The following is a 16,534-nucleotide window of genomic DNA, read 5'->3' as shown; positions in this document are numbered from 1 at the left end:
ATGGTGACAGGGATGCTTGCCTGGGGGTTAGAATATACAGGGCCACGCCGCTCACAGCAGTATATTTATAAGCTAATCAGTAACTACTTTAACTTTAGTGGGGTGACAGAAGCCCTTTAAAGTGATTATTTTTTTTTGGGGCTAGTTAAATTAGTTATATTGCGATATATGAAAATATAATGGTGTTACTTACTTTGATCCAGCAGTTTCTTCCAAAAACGAAGTTTTATAATATGTAAATTAGGTCTCTACCAGCAAGTAGGGCGGCTACTTGCTGGTAGCTGCTGCAGAAAACCGCCCCCTCGTCGTGTTGATTGACAGGGCCAGCCGGGATCTCCTCCTCCGGCCAGCCCTGTCGGCATTTCAAAAATCCCGCGCCTGTGTTCATTCGGCGCAGGCGCTCTGAGATGAGGAGGCTCGTCTCCTCAGCACTCCCTCAGTGCGCCTGCGCCGATGACGTCTTCTATTTTGGTGATGTCATTGGCGCAGGCGCACTGAGGGAGTTCTGAGGAGGCGAGCCTCCTCATCTCAGAGCGCCTGCGCCGAATGAACACAGGCGTGGGATTTTTGAAATGCCGACAGGGCTGGCCGGAGGAGGAGATCCCGGCTGGCCCTATCAATCAACACGACGAGGGGGCGGTTTTCTGCAGCAGCTACCAGCAAGTAGCCGCCCTACTTGCTGGTAGAGACCTAATTTACATATTATAAAACTTCGTTTTTGGAAGAAACTGCTGGATCAAAGTAAGTAACACCATTATATTTTCATATATCGCAATATAACTAATTTAACTAGCCCCCAAAAAAAATATCACTTTAGTGGGGTGACAGAAGCCCTTTAATCATTGCTCATTGCTGAGCTCTTTACTTGGATTATTTGGATATCTTACTTTGTGTTAGCTCCGGTAATAGCAGGCAGTGCTGGGGGCAGAGCTCACTCACTGATGTCACGCGCCTGCTCCTCCCACTAGGCGGCGCAGGCGCGTGACGTCAGTGAGTGAGCGCCGCCCCCCGCACTGCCTGCTATTACCGGAGCTAAGACAAAGTAAGATATCCAAATAATCCAAGTAAAGAGCTCAGCAATGAGCAATAATTAAAGTTAAAGTAGTTACTGATTAGTTTATAAATATACTGCTGTGAGCGTCGGGGAGGGGGATCTGTGGATGGCACTGTAGGGGGATCTGTGGATGGCAGTGCCATCCACAGATCCCCCTACAGTGCCATCCACAGATCCCCCCTCCCCTAAACAGTGCCATCCACAGATCCCCCCTAAACAGTGCCATCCACAGATCCTCCCTAAACAGTGCCATCCACAGATCCTCCCTAAACAGTGCCATCCACAGATCCCCCCTCCCCTAAACAGTGCCATCATGGCACTGTTTAGGGGAGGGGTGATCTGTGGATGGCACTGTTTAGGGGGATCTGTGGATGGCACTGTTTAGGGGGGATCTGTGGATGGCACTGTTTAGGGGGGAGATCTGTGGATGGCACTGTTTAGGGGAGGGGGGATCTGTGGATGGCACTGTTTAGGGGAGGGGGGATCTGTGGATGGCACTGTTTAGGGGAGGGGGGATCTGTAGATGGCACTGTTTAGGGGGGATCTGTGGATGGCACTGTTTAGGGGGGAGATCTGTGGATGGCACTGTTTAGGGGAGGGGGGATCTGTGGATGGCACTGTTTAGGGGGGGATCTGTGGATGGCACTGTTTAGGGGGGAGATCTGTGGATGGCACTGTTTAGGGGAGGGGGATCTGTGGATGGCACTGTTTAGGGGGGATCTGTGGATGGCACTGTTTAGGGGGGAGATCTGTGGATGGCACTGTTTAGGGGAGGGGGGATCTGTGGATGGCACTGTTTAGGGGGGATCTGTGGATGGCACTGTTTAGGGGGGATCTGTGGATGGCACTGTTTAGGGGGGGATCTGTGGATGGCACTGTTTAGGGGGGATCTGTGGATGGCACTGTTTAGGGGGGAGATCTGTGGATGGCATTTTTTTTGCTATGGGGCCCATGCATTTCTAGCTACGCCCCTGATAGCAGATGACCACTGCAGCCAATCACTGGTCTCTGTGGTTCTGTGCCATGTACCACTGAAGCCAGAAATTGGCTGCAGCAGTCACATGACTTGTGGATCAGAGCAGCAGTAATTTAATCACATTTAAGCACCAAAATCTGTAGCTGAAGTCTTTGCTAAAATTAAAAATGCCTCTCACTAAAAACCTTTTATTTGTCAACGATGACAATTAATCAATTATTTTGGTAAGCGAGAGATTGCCACAGCCATAGAAAGGATGGTGCATCTTAATCATTTCTGTAAAAACCACCTCACCAACAAATAGGGGGCGCCCCACTGGTTAGGCCTGCTTCATAGGCACTGTCATAAATCAATGGACAACAACTGATGGATCAATGCTCGAAGAAACATCACAGCTAAAAAGAAAGCCAATGGCTGTAAAATATTTAATAATGCAAATGTAGGCACTGAAAAGCCTCATAAATGCTTAAGTAATATGAACACATTTCCTAATACTGGGTGATTGATCCGTACAGAGTAAGCTTTCTTCTCAAAGCTGCACTTTATCTTGATGTCAAAGTGTCTCTGCAGTCTGTAGTCTGGAGGACAAGACGCAGACACAGTCTCCACATGGGACTATGGTGGCATCCCACTGCTGGGAGTTACTTGTCACATCCTTTATAGTCCTCTACAGAGACGAGAAATTATTTACAAGCTGAACACTGCTGCCTTTATAGATACAAATGCCGTGTAGGATCCTGTCTAGACCTCCTGCTATGCTGAGATAGAGGGACCACCAGGATTTAGGGCACCCACAGACTCAAGGGAAGAAACAGAACAACACAACAGCTGTACAATCATGTGGTCAGTGACAACATTGAAGGGGTATTCCAGTTATGACACGTTATCTCTTACCACTCGGGCCCCCACCAATGACCCTATACCCCTCGGGCATCCCAAAATAACCAGAGTGGCTGGTCGAGCATGCAAACTGCCACTTCTCGCATCTCTATGGGAGTTCTAGAAATACCCAAGTGCTGTACTCAGCTGTCTCCGGAACTCTTGAGATGAATGGAACGGCAGTGGGCATGCTTGACCTGCGATTCCAGTCATTTTAGGTGGAAGGGAGGGGGCTGGGTGAGAGGAGTATGATGATGTCTCCGTTTTCGAGATCAGTAAGGTTATCCCGTGGATAGGAGATAACTTGTTATAACCAGAATACCCCCTTAAAGGCTATGTACACCTTTGGAGGCAATTTTTTTTTATGATCGCATGTTACACATTTTTGGCAATTTTTTTTTTTTCAATTGGCCTTTATTAAAAATATTGAGCTGTTCTGCCACAAAGGGTTAATTGTTTTTCTAGCTGTGTGACTGGTACTTTCGCTTTCACTTTGTGCCGGTCATCTAATAAACCTTATGTGTAAATTACTGAGAGGTCATAAACACTTATTTAAGCCACATTCTTATCAGTTAGGGCTCATGCACACGAACGTATGCCCTCCAAGACATACGGTCATATGTCCCGGAGCGGCATACATTGTGCGCACGGGAGCGCACAGCATCATAGGTTACTATGATGCTGTGTGCATCGGGCTGCCCGCGGGACTATTGTCCCGCACTCATATGATATTATGAGTGCAGGACAATAGTCCCGCGGGTGGCCCGATGCACACAACATCATAGTAACCTATTATACTGTGCGCTCCAGTGCGCAAGATGTATGCCGCTCCGGGACATATGGCCCGCTCACTGACCGTATGTCTCGGAGGGCATATGGTCGTGTGCACGAGCCCTAAGTATGAGTGTTTATAATGTCAGAGAGCAGATATAAGGAGCCCGTCTGCTCCTGGTCTGACGGAAAAGACAGAAAATCTAAAGGATGCTAACAGAGCATATCAGCTCTGTACGGAAAAAAGGATGCCATATTTTTAATGAAGACCAGTTAAAAAAATAGTTTTTAGCTCAAAATGACTAGAATGCAATAAAAAAAATGCCCCCCCAAAGGGATACAGCCTTTAAGTTTGGATTCACACAGTTTTTATGGTGTTTTTGCATATTTTTTCATGCATTTTTGGTGCTTTTTTCAGAAAAAAATGCCAGCTCCAGGTGTCAGCCTAAAGTCTATGGCAATTATCAAATATCACGCGTTGTTTTTATAGTGGCACTTTAAGTTTGGGTTGAGTTTTCTGTACATTGTATCGCAGCTCAACCCCATTTATTTCACTGCACCCAACAGACGTGGCACTGTTTCTGGAAGCTGAACAACCCTTGTCGGTGGGAACCAGAAACTCTTCAGTGCACATTTCTGTGCTTCCCTTTGCTGTGTCTTCACATTCCCCCTGGAACAGCACGCTTAATCCAGCTTAATTTTCTCCATAAAAAATACAAGAACAAAACCTAAAATTAATTGTTTCCCTTTAATATATTTAAATCCTGTCTGAGCCAAGCACTCTGATCTTACAAGGTGCCTGTGCTGGGAGATTGTGCCTTCATCAGCATAACCCTAATTCCATGGATCAATTGTCTCACTCAGCAGAGGAGAATGGTTACCCAGGGACAGGTCCTGCCATGTACATATGGACAAGACCTAGAGGAGTCTGATAGCAGATAGACACAGAGTGGACATTCTCTACAGATTTACAATATTAAGAATTATCCGATTACTTGAAGTAAATGGAATGTGTCATCAGAAAATTACCTATTGTTTAAACCAAGTTTTCATGTTAAATGTAAATGTAATTTTTAAGATTTTTAAGTGATTTTTTTTCTTACATTTTCCACGTCAATTATTATTATTTTTTTAAGTGAAATATTGCAGTTTTCACTTTGGCAACAGGTAATAACAGGCTGACCATTCCTGTTCTGCAGATCACTTGTCAGCATTCATCTCATTACTATCGCAGACAGGATTACAAGGAACGGTAACACATATATCAATAGCACAGTATCCACCATTTATGACAGATTATGCTCACGTTTGCTCTTTAACTGCATGGTGACTTTTGCACAGGTCACAGAGCATGCCCTCAACCCCAACCCGAAGAAGTCAATGCGTCTTCTTCAGACTATAAATACCAGTGGTCCCTGTGGCTGCTGCAAAGCATATCTCTGAATGCTACTATCAGCAGCTCAGGCAAGATGTCTGCCCTCATGATTATGTACATAAATTATTTAAATAAATAAAAATCTGAAAATAAATGCAGATTATAAAAAATAATATTTGTCAGTATCGTAAAATTATTTGTGGTACATTCCCTTTAAAGGGGTTCTCCGGATCCTGAATACAGCTTATAAGATTTCAGCTGAATCTCTGTAGGAATGAAGTTCATGAGGAGACATGAACTCCAGAGGGGATGCATAGGACAGACTGCGGTAATGTGGGGCTGCGGCAATGGATACTGCATACAAGTGCTGCTGCTCATTAGCTGCACCCCAATCCTCCTCTCTGACGTCTCCTTATGAACTCCATTTCTACAGAGATTCAGCTAAAGATATTATCAGCTGTATTAAGGATCAAAATCTCCGGAATGGTAGCAGCGAGAGATATGGGCCAGCTAGAGTCCAAGCTTTCATACAAAACAGGAATAACGGCATTAGCACAACGTTGGCAGGAGACATCACAGTTAGAAATGGAGTCGAAAATAAACACTGCTAAAATCTGCATTTACTTTCACTTTCGGCTGCATTCACTTCCATTCCGATTTCTAAAGGCGATATCTTCTGATGTGGTGAAGATAATCCTGTGATTTTGGTATTGTTTGAAAGCTGGAAATATCTCTAGCGGCTACCAGTCTGGAGATATGAGCAGCTAAAGCAGCTCTCCTCCCTCCCTCTGCTGCCGGAGTACTGGGGCAGAACTTTTAGGAGGTTAAGATATTCATTCACAAGGAGAGGTCAAACTGACTGAGTTATTGCAGAGATTACAACAAAATCTCAGCAAAATGCAATCTTGCTAATAAAATGCAATCTGTATGAATCAGCTCATTTGCTTGCAAAGGTGTAAATAGTTAAAGGGGTTCCACAAAAATATTTAAAAAAGTTAGCACCTGCATCTGAATACTTTTGTAATTGCATGAGATTAAAAATGTAGTATAGCCACTGAGTTATTCACTGGAATCTACTGTATCTGTACAGTGCCACCTGCTGTTTGCTCTTTTTCTAATTTCTCTGTCCTGCTCACTGAAATGGAAACAAATACTCAGTTCCGTCATTCAACTGCCACCAGCTGCAGCAGACAGGAAACACCCCTTGAGAAAGGACAAACCCCTTGAGCTGCCAACTTGAAATAAATCTAGCAGAGCAATTGGAACAATGAATGGGGAGATCTCTGGATCTATATGAGGTACAGGGCTGGTTCTTGCTTTGTTACAGTGGAAAGAGCTTGTAATGCACTACATCATTTTTTACATTAATCATGGGATGACTCTTAACCAAGTAGACATTAGTAGCCAGTGGACAGATGAGAAAAACTTTCATCAATGAAAAATAGCTCAAAAAGTGAAAAAGCAGTTTTTCTTCTTTTAAATATTCTCTCCTCTTTTACCTTGTTGATTCCCTTTCTGTATTTAAAAGTTTCTATCATATCCCCTCTGTCTCGTCTTTCTTCCAAGCTATACATGTTTAGGTCCTTTAATCTTTCCTGGTAAGTTTTGTCCTGCAATCCATGTACTAGTTTAGTAGCTCTTCTCTGAACTCTTTCCAAAGTATCAATATCCTTCTGGAGATATGGTCTCCAGTACTGCGCACAATACTCCAAATGAGGTCTCACTAGTGCTCTGTAGAGCGGCATGAGCACCTCCCTCTTTCTACTGGTAATTCCTCTCCCTATACACCCAAGCATGCTGCTAGCATTTCCTGCTGCTCTATGACATTGTCTGCCTACCTTTAAGTCTTCTGAAATAATGACCCCTAAATCCCTTTCCTCAGATACTGAGGTTAGGACTGTATCACTGATTTTATATTCTGCTCTTGGGTTTTTACGCCCCAGGGCATTATCTTGCACTTATCAACATGAAATTTTAGTTGCCAGATTTTTGACTATTCCTCTAGTTTTCCTAAATCCTTTTCCATTTGGTGTATGCCTCCAGGAACATCAACCCTGTTACAAATCTTTGTGTCATCAGCAAAAAGACACACCTTACCATCGAGGCCTTCTGCAATTTCGCTGATAAAGATATTAAACAATATACAGTACAGACCAAAAGTTTGGACACACCTTCTCATTCAAAGAGTTTTCTTTATTTTCATGACTATGAAAATTGTAGATTCACACTGAAGGCATCAAAACTATGAATTAACACATGTGGAATTATATACATAACAAACAAGTGTGAAACAACTGAAAATATGTCATATTCTAGGTTCTTCAAAGTAGCCACCTTTTGCTTTGATTACTGCTTTGCACACTCTTGGCATTCTCTTGATGAGCTTCAAGAGGTAGTCCCCTGAAATGGTTTTCACTTCACAGGTGTGCCCTGTCAGGTTTAATAAGTGGGATTTCTTGCCTTATAAATGGGGTTGGGACCATCAGTTGCGTTGAGGAGAAGTCAGGTGGATACACAGCTGATAGTCCTACTGAATAGACTGTTAGAATTTGTATTATGGCAAGAACAAAGCAGCTAAGTAAAGAAAAACGAGTGGCCATCATTACTGTAAGAAATGAAGGTCAGTCAGTCAGCTGAAAAATTGGGAAAACTTTGAAAGTAAGGGCTATTTGACCATGAAGGAGAGTGATGGGGTGCTGCGCCAGATGACCTGGCCTCCACAGTCACCGAACCTGAACCCAATCAAGATGGTTTGGGGTGAGCTGGACCGCAGAGTGAAGGCAAAAGGGCCAACAAGTGCTAAGCATCTCTGGGAACTCCTTCAAGACCGTTGGAAGACCATTTCAGGGGACTACCTCTTGAAGCTCATCAAGAGAATGCCAAGAGTGTGCAAAGCAGTAATCAAAGCAAAAGGTGGCTACTTTGAAGAACCTAGAATATGACATATTTTCAGTTGTTTCACACTTGTTTGTTATGTATATAATTCTACATGTGTTAATTCATAGTTTTGATGCCTTCATAGAAAATAAAGAAAACTCTTTGAATGAGAAGGTGCGTCCAAACTTTTGGTCTGTACTGTAGGTCCCAGAACAGATCCCTGAGGTACCCCACTGGTAACAAGACCATGGTCTGAATATACTCCATTGACTACAACCCTCTGTTGTTTGTCCCTCTGCCACTGCCTAATCCATTCAACAATATGGGAGTCCACGTACAGCCTTATTCTACATAATTAAAAAACGAATCTTTATTTCATGATGGAATAACCTTTGGATGGTAATATATTTTCCTCAAAAAGCATTTTATATAAAAAAAAATCCGATTTAAATATAAAAAAATCTGATTTAACTCAAAAAAATCCGATTTTTTTTATTTTATTTTTTTTAAAAATCATTGATTTTTATCCACCCTGGAGCAACGTGAGAACAGAGTCAACAAATAGTCAAATTTTGCTTCAGACAAAGGTCCCACTGCAAAATATGTAGGAAAATCTTCTCAGAAAGGCTGCAGGAATAGGGTTGACCCAAACAATAACACTATCTATCTTTCTTCTTCATACTTTTAGCATCTTGTACTGTATTTTCTCCACTACAAAACTAAACTACCGGAACAACGGCTGGAAAATAATATGTTTAAAAATATCTCTATTTGTAAACTTCCAAATTCCGTCCCCAACCGAGCCAAGAAAGGCGCAATAATTGTAGTGATGTGAAAGGAAAAATAAAGCCATCGGATTCCAGCCGTGCCCCAATGTTTAACAGCCCCATAAAAATGGTTTTATATTTGGAAGAGTTCCCGGCATGGTGGGGAGTACTGTCAGAGTTATAAGGCGTGAGGATGCATTTAGCCACTCTGGTTAAAAAATGCATCTGAAAAAACGCATGTGGTTTTACAATGCAATATTTATAGGTGCAACATATTAAATAAATGTGTTTCGCTGGTAAAAACCACATAGCCAGGATTTACAAACCGATTACCTATCCTCAGGATCGGTCATCTATATGAGATCTGCTGGTGTCTAGCTCCTGGGCACACTGCCAATCAGCTGTAGGAAGGGGGTGCAGCGCTCAGGCCTTCTCCTAGGCCATGTGACGTCACGTTCATCGTCCACGTGGCCTAGGTGCAGCTCAGTTCCATTCAAGTGAATGAGGCTAAGCTGAAATACCAGGCACAGTCGCTATCAAATAGAAGGCGCTGCCGTGGCCTCCTCAAACTGCTGATGCCAAACATCCAACCCCTGCCGATCTCATAAATCCTGGAAAACCCTAGAAAATCATGATTATTTTTTTTACTTTCCCTCAGCGCTTTATAGACATTCTCATCACTCGCTGTCCCCAGGGGAGCTCACAATCTAAATTCCCTTTCAGTATGTCTTCATACCCACAGAAAACCCACACAAACCCAGGGAGAACATGCAAATTCCATGCAGATCTTGTCTTTTTTCGGATTTGAACCCCAGACCCCAGTGCTGCAAGGCACCAGTGCTAATGTCACGGCGGGCGTGCACTCAGAATAACAGAAAACCCACCAACCAGGCTCTGGGCGAGAGACAGGGGAAGGGTCACCTCCTAGCTAATCCCTGACCTCTTTCCCTGCACTGCTCAGCCCACCTACAGACCTTTAAGGTAGGTATGAGGTGTCCCCGTGCCTGGGCTGACAGAACCCTAACTTCCCTGAGATGGTGAAGAGGGGAAATAGGAGCAGCCTGCTCGCACAGAACCTGGATGGAAGAGATGACACAAAACAACTAAACCAGAAATCACACTTATCTCTCTGAGCTGGAACAGACAGAAAACCTTCCCTCCTAGCTTCCAAGACCACAATGATTTGTATAATCCGCTCAGAGCACTGGGCTGATGAGCTATTTAAACTAATGAGTCTACCCAGTGCACCTGATGAGAGGCGGATCCAGCACGACTCCAAAACAAACACTAAACTCGTGCTGCAATCCTGGCCGACCTCCGCACATCGTCAGAGTGGGGCATGACAATACCCCCCTTCTACGGGTGACCTCCGGACACCCCGGACCAACCTTATCCGGATGGGACCTATGAAAAGCCCTCACCAGTCGGCTGGTGTTGACATCCACCGCCGGAACCCACATCCTCTCCTCAGGACCGTATCCCCTCCAGTGCACCAGGTACTGAAGGGAACCCCGAAGAACTCTCGAGTCGAGAATCCTGGAGATCTCAAACCCCAAGTTTCCCTCGACCAGAACAGGAGGAGGAGGCAATGGCGATGGTTCCACCGGTCTCACGTATTTTTTTAGTAAAGACCTGTGGAACACATCATGGATCCTCCAAGTCTGCGGAAGATCCAGCCGAAACGCCACAGGATTGATCACCGCAGAAATTTTTATACGGACCAATAAATCTAGGACCCAGTTTCCAAGATGGCACTCTCAATTTGATATTCTTAGTGGACAACCACACCAGATCACCCACACACAGGTCCGGACCAGTCACACGTCTCTTGTCAGCCATTCGTTTATACCTCTCACCCATCCTCTCCAAATTCCCTTGAATCCTCCGCCAGATGGAGGATAAGGCAGAAGAGAATCTCTCCTCCTCTGGCATCCCAGAGGAACCAGACCCAGAAAAGGTACCAAACTGAGGATGGAAACCGTATGCGCCAAAAAATGGCGACTTACCCGTGGATTCCTGCCTACGGTTATTCAACGCAAATTCTGCTAAGGACAAGAATGAGGACCAGTCCTCCTGATTCTCAGCCACAAAGCACCTCAAGTAGGTCTCCAGGTTTTGATTAGTACGCTCCGTCTGACCATTCGACTGCGGATGAAAAGCCGAAAAGAATGAAAGTTGAATGCCAAGCCGAGAGCAGAATGCCCTCCAAAACCTGGAGACAAACTGTGTGCCCCTATCAGAGACCACGTCTGAAGGAATACCATGCAATTTCACAATATTATCCACAAAAATCTGCGCAAGAGTCTTAGCGTTAGGCAGACTCGTTAGTGGTATAAAGTGAGCCATTTTACTGAAACAGTCAACTACCACCAAAATCACTGTTCTCCCGGAGGAACTCGGCAGATCCGTAATAAAGTCCATAGACAAATGCGTCCAAGGACGAGACGGAATAGACAATGGAAGAAGCGAACCAGGCGGTCGAGTATGAGCAACCTTTGACCGAGCGCAGGTTTCACAAGCTGTCACGTAATTCTCAATGCTCTTACGTAACCCTGGCCACCAGAACCTCCGGGATACTAGATCACAGGTGGACTTACCACCAGGATGTCCAGCGAGAACAGTATCGTGATGTTCCTTGAACACCTTGTATCGTAGGCCCTCAGGTACGAACAACCTCCCTGGGGGACAAGAACCAGGAGCCCCCTCCTGGGCTCCCAACACCTCCATCTCCAATTCAGGGTACAGAGCGGAGACCACCACCCCATCCGCCAAAATCGGAGCAGGATCTTCTGAATCACCTCCCCCAGGAAAGCTGCAAGACAAGGCATCTGCCTTGACGTTCTTGACCCCTGGGCGAAAGGTAACCACAAAATTGAACCTGGTAAAAAACAGTGACCATCTGGCCTGCCTAGGGTTCAGATGCTTGGCAGATTGCAGGTAAGCCAAATTCTTATGGTCAGTATACACCGTAACGGGGTGAGACGCCCCCTCTAACCAGTGACACCATTCCTCAAAGGCCAACTTGATAGCCAACAACTCTCTATCTCCAACATCATAATTCCTCTCGGCGACCGAGAGCTTCTTGGAGAAGAAGGCACACGGGACCCACTTGCCAGGAGATGAACCCTGAGACAGCACCGCCCCGACCCCCACCTCTGATGCATCAACCTCCACTACGAATGGTTGAGACACATCCCGCTGCACCAGAATGGGAGCAGACGCAAAAAGCTCCTTAATAGCCGAAAAGGCCTGCAATGCCTCATCCGACCAGACAGAGACATCGGCGCCCTTCTTGGTCATATCAGTAAGAGGTTTTACTATGGTAGAATAATTTGAAATAAATTTTCTATAATAATACGTAAACCCCAAGAACCGCATCAAAGCTTTCTGATTCTCTGGTCGGTCCCACTCCAGAACCGCCCGGACCTTTTCGGGGTCCATACGAAAACCGGAATCAGAAAGCATGTATCCCAAGAACGGAAGCTCTTGCACCGCAAACAAACATTTCTCCAATTTGGCATACAACTTATTCTCCCGAAGGATCGTCAAAACCTGTCTCACATGATCCTGATGGGTCTTCAAATCAGGAGAATAAATCAAAATGTCATCCAGGTAAACTACTATGAACCTCCCTACCAAGTGATGAAAAATTTCATTGACGAATCGCTGAAATACTGCTGGCGCGTTCGTCAACCCAAAAGGCATCACCAGGTTCTCAAAATGACCCTCGTGCGTATTGAAGGCCATTTTCCACTCATCCCCTTCCTTGATTCTGATCAGATTGTAGGCCCCTCTCAAATCCAACTTGGAGAACACCTTGGCTCCAACAATCTGATCAAAAAGATCAGAGATCAAAGGAAGGGGATATGGATCCCGGACTGTAATACGGTTCAATTCCCGGAAATCCAAACACGGTCTCAGTGATCCATCCTTTTTCTTTACAAAGAACAAACCTACTGCCACTGGAGACTTAGATGCTCTAATATGACCCTTTGCCAAACTCTCGGCGACATACTTTCGCATGACCTCTCTTTCGGGTTGAGAGAGGTTGTAAAGCCAAGACTTTGGCAACTTAGCCCCCGGAATGAGATTAACTGGACAATCATAGTCTCGATGAGGGGGCAATTCCTGAGCTCCACCCTCCGAAAAGACATCTGCAAAATCCGAGAGATACTGAGGTAAAGCCGTAATGGACACACCAGAGATAGATGTGCCAAGACAATTATCAGAACAAAACTCACTCCAACCAATGATTTGTCTCGCTTGCCAGTCTATAATTGGGTTATGTCTAGTCAACCATGGCAACCCCAAAACTAAAGGAGCTGGCAAATCCTTCATGACAAAACAAGAAATAATTTCAGCATGTGAATCACCCAACCTTAAGTGAATACCATGAACAATGTGAGTAAGGCTCCTTTGAGAAAGAGGGGAAGAATCAATTGCAAAAACACGAATCTCATTCTCCAAAGTGCAAGTACTTAGTCCTAGGTTTTGAAGGAAAAGAAAGTCAATTAGGTTTACACCAGCACCACAATCAAGGAATACATCAACAAACACATTTTTTGACTCTAGCGCCGCCATAGCTGGAAGGAGAAAACGTGAACTGCAGGGAGCTTGCATACCTGTCTGCTCCACCACACCATTCATACTACCAAGTGTGAGGGAAGTTTTTTTTTCTTTTTTCTTTTTCTCTTCCACCTGTGGTTTAACATAAGGACAAGAAAAAATAAAATTACCCCTCTTTCCACAATAGTAACATAGATTGTGCACTTTCCTAAAGTCTCTACTATCAGAATGGCAAGATATCTCACCTAACTGCATGGGTTCCTCCCCTACCCCAGAGTTATAAGTAATATCACCCTGGGCAGCAGGTGAGACAAAACCACACGCAGGAGGGATCCCTTGCACGGAGGGACCCTTACACCTCTCTCTGATACGTCTATCCAACCGTATAGCCAAAGACATAGCATTCTCCAGAGTATCCGGGTACTCATGAAAAGCCAGGGCATCTTTTAACCTTTCAGACAACCCCTGACAAAACTGACTACGCAACGCGGGGTCGTTCCACCCTGACTCAGTAGCCCATCTCCTAAATTCTATACAGTAAACCTCTGCAGTACGTTTACCCTGTAGTAAGTTACGCATTATCGATTCTGCCATCTAGACCAGATCTGGGTCATCGTAAATCAATTCCAGGGCTTTGAAAAATTCCTCCACCAACCGGAGGGCCAGAGAACCGGGCGGCAGAGAAAAAGCCCAGGATTGCGCGTCCCCTTTAAGCAGAGACATGATGATACCAACCCTCTGATTTTCATTACCTGATGAAAATGGACGCAGTCGAAAATACAATTTACATGACTCTTTAAAACGGAAAAAATCATCCGTACCCCCTGTAAATTTCTCAGGAAGAGCGACTTTAGGCTCCCCACCCATTTGACCTGTACCTGATGTCAGAACCCTTTGACACTGTGTGACCGAACTACGCAGATCCGCAACCTCTAGGGATAAACCCTGCATGCGGTCAACCAGTGCATCAATTGACGCCATCACAAAACCGCTGAGTGAAGGCAGTCACAATATGGCGGATTATAATGTCATGGCGGGCGTGCACTCAGAATAACAGAAAACCCACCAACCAGGCTCTGGGCGAGAGACAGGGGAAGGGTCACCTCCTAGTTAATCCCTGACCTCTTTCCCTGCACTGCTCAGCCCACCTACAGACCTTTAAGGTAGGTATGAGGTGTCCCCGTGCCTGGGCTGACAGAACCCTAACTTCCCTGAGATGGTGAAGAGGGGAAAGAGGAGCAGCCTGCTCGCACAGAACCTGGATGGAAGAGATGACACAAAACAACTAAACCAGAAATCACACTTATCTCTCTGAGCTGGAACAGACAGAAAACCTTCCCTCCTAGCTTCCAAGACCACAATGATTTGTATAATCCGCTCAGAGCACTGGGCTGATGAGCTATTTAAACTAATGACTCCACCCAGTGCACCTGATGAGAGGCGGATCCAGCACGACTCCAAAACAAACACTAAACTCGTGCTGCAATCCTGGCCGACCTCCGCACATCGTCAGAGTGGGGCATGACAGCTAACCACTGAGACACTGTGCTGCCCAAAGGTGCAATTTTAATGTAGTTCACATCTTCTGAATACACACTTAAAGGGGTTGTCAGCTTTTTTAAAATTGATGACCTATCCTCAGGATAGATCATCAATATCAGATCTTGGGGGTCCAACTCCCGAAACCTCTGCCGATCAGCTGTTTGAAGAGAAAGCAGAGCTCGTACGAGCGCTGTCTTCTCTTCATTGTATATCTGCTGTCGCAACCGCGGTGGTGGGCAGCGGTAATTACAACTCAGCCGTTCCATGCACTTCAATGAGACAATGGACGCTGCCTTCTCTTCGAACAGCAGATCGGTAGCAGACCCCCGCTGATCTGATATTGATGGCCGTTCCCAAGGATAGGTCATCAACATTAAAAAAAAGGAAAACCCCCTGTAAGGGACAGTAACTTGGTGGCCCAGAGATCAGCTAACTGGTTCTGCTCTGGATTCATAGAAGATTCGCAGAACTTCCATCCATCTGCGAAGGAAAGATTATGGAAACCATACCTCATTATCAGCACAGAAAAGCCAATGATGTTTACACGGAGAGGCGCTCTTCATTTCACCGCTGTGTTCCCACACGCAGGAAGACAAGAATTAAAATCAAACCAAACAGCACTTCAGTCTGACCAGGGCAAATGGAAGCAACACTGCCGGTAATTGAGGTTGATTTTTCTTTAATCAGAGAAAGGAAAATACAGACAACGCAAATTATGCTCAAAAAATAGAAAAGTCAAAGCTGTCATTTAAGTAAACTGAAATTAGCAGGAGGCGCAGAGAACAAGTGATTATCCCAGAGACACTGGAACTGCAGCATAAAAAGCAAAAAGTCAAGCTCCGTCTGATGAAAATTGAGAACGCTCCAAACTAACCTTCACTTAGCTTGTCTGTAGGTGGAAACCAGGAGTGAATATCACCGAGGTCTTCACTGGACAGCAATGGATGAACAAGGGGAGCTCTAAGACCTCATGTAATAATATTAGGACCTCTTTATCTTGATTGATAATTATTGCACAAACACAACACTTGTTTGATTTTGACAAAAAAAATAAATCACAAAATGAGCAAACCCTACTCAAAAATTGCCAGTTTAGGATAATTCCTGGGCGTTTTCAGTTGTTCCCAGTGTGGAGCTTAAAGGCTCCAATTTTGATTGCTTACATTTTGTTACAACAAACTCATAGGGGGTTGCGCTGAATTAATGCAAATTGGGGGACGGCTGCTAAGCCCTATCATATCCTGCGAGACTAAAAATTCTGTGCAGCTCAGGGTGTGAGCAATTAGCCAATGATCACTTCACCGACGATTCCTACCGACACAAGATATATCAGCAGCTGCCATGCAATTTTCTGTCTATTTGCAGTTACTGGGGGTCATTTTTGTTTCCCCCCTGGGCTGCCTCATCATAAACTAGGCACACCTTCAGCAGTCCATGTGCCTGGTGTAAAAACTACTGCCCCCAACTAGAGTAGTTTTTCGCCAACAATTTTGCCTGTTTCCAGGCATAAATATTAGTAAATTTGTCAGGGCCGATGTCTTAAACCCATGTCACACTCCCACCACTCCTAAGTAGTGAGGATGGCGTAAAAATGCCTAGGCGACAAAATACTGTTGCACTGGCACTTAAAAAGTTGCAAAATGGGGTCTTTTTTACGCCAAAAACTGGCGTAAAAATGTTACATAGTTAATACGGTTGAAAAAAGACATAAGTCCATCAAGTTCAAC

At 44.9% G+C, this 16,534-nt stretch overlaps 1 protein-coding gene across 4 annotated transcripts in view; it reads right to left on the bottom strand.

Annotated features, from left to right (window-relative positions):
• LOC121001232 (protein CEPU-1-like) overlaps positions 1-16,534 on the bottom strand; it is a 785,191-nt gene that overhangs the window by 612,564 nt on the left and 156,093 nt on the right. The gene's annotated exons all lie outside the window — the stretch shown is intronic.

This window comes from Bufo bufo, chromosome 1, assembly GCF_905171765.1.
Source record: "Bufo bufo chromosome 1, aBufBuf1.1, whole genome shotgun sequence".
Taxonomy (NCBI): domain Eukaryota; kingdom Metazoa; phylum Chordata; class Amphibia; order Anura; family Bufonidae; genus Bufo; species Bufo bufo.
The sequence above is the reverse complement of the archived record's forward strand: the minus strand, read 5'-3'. Positions and strand labels throughout refer to the sequence as shown.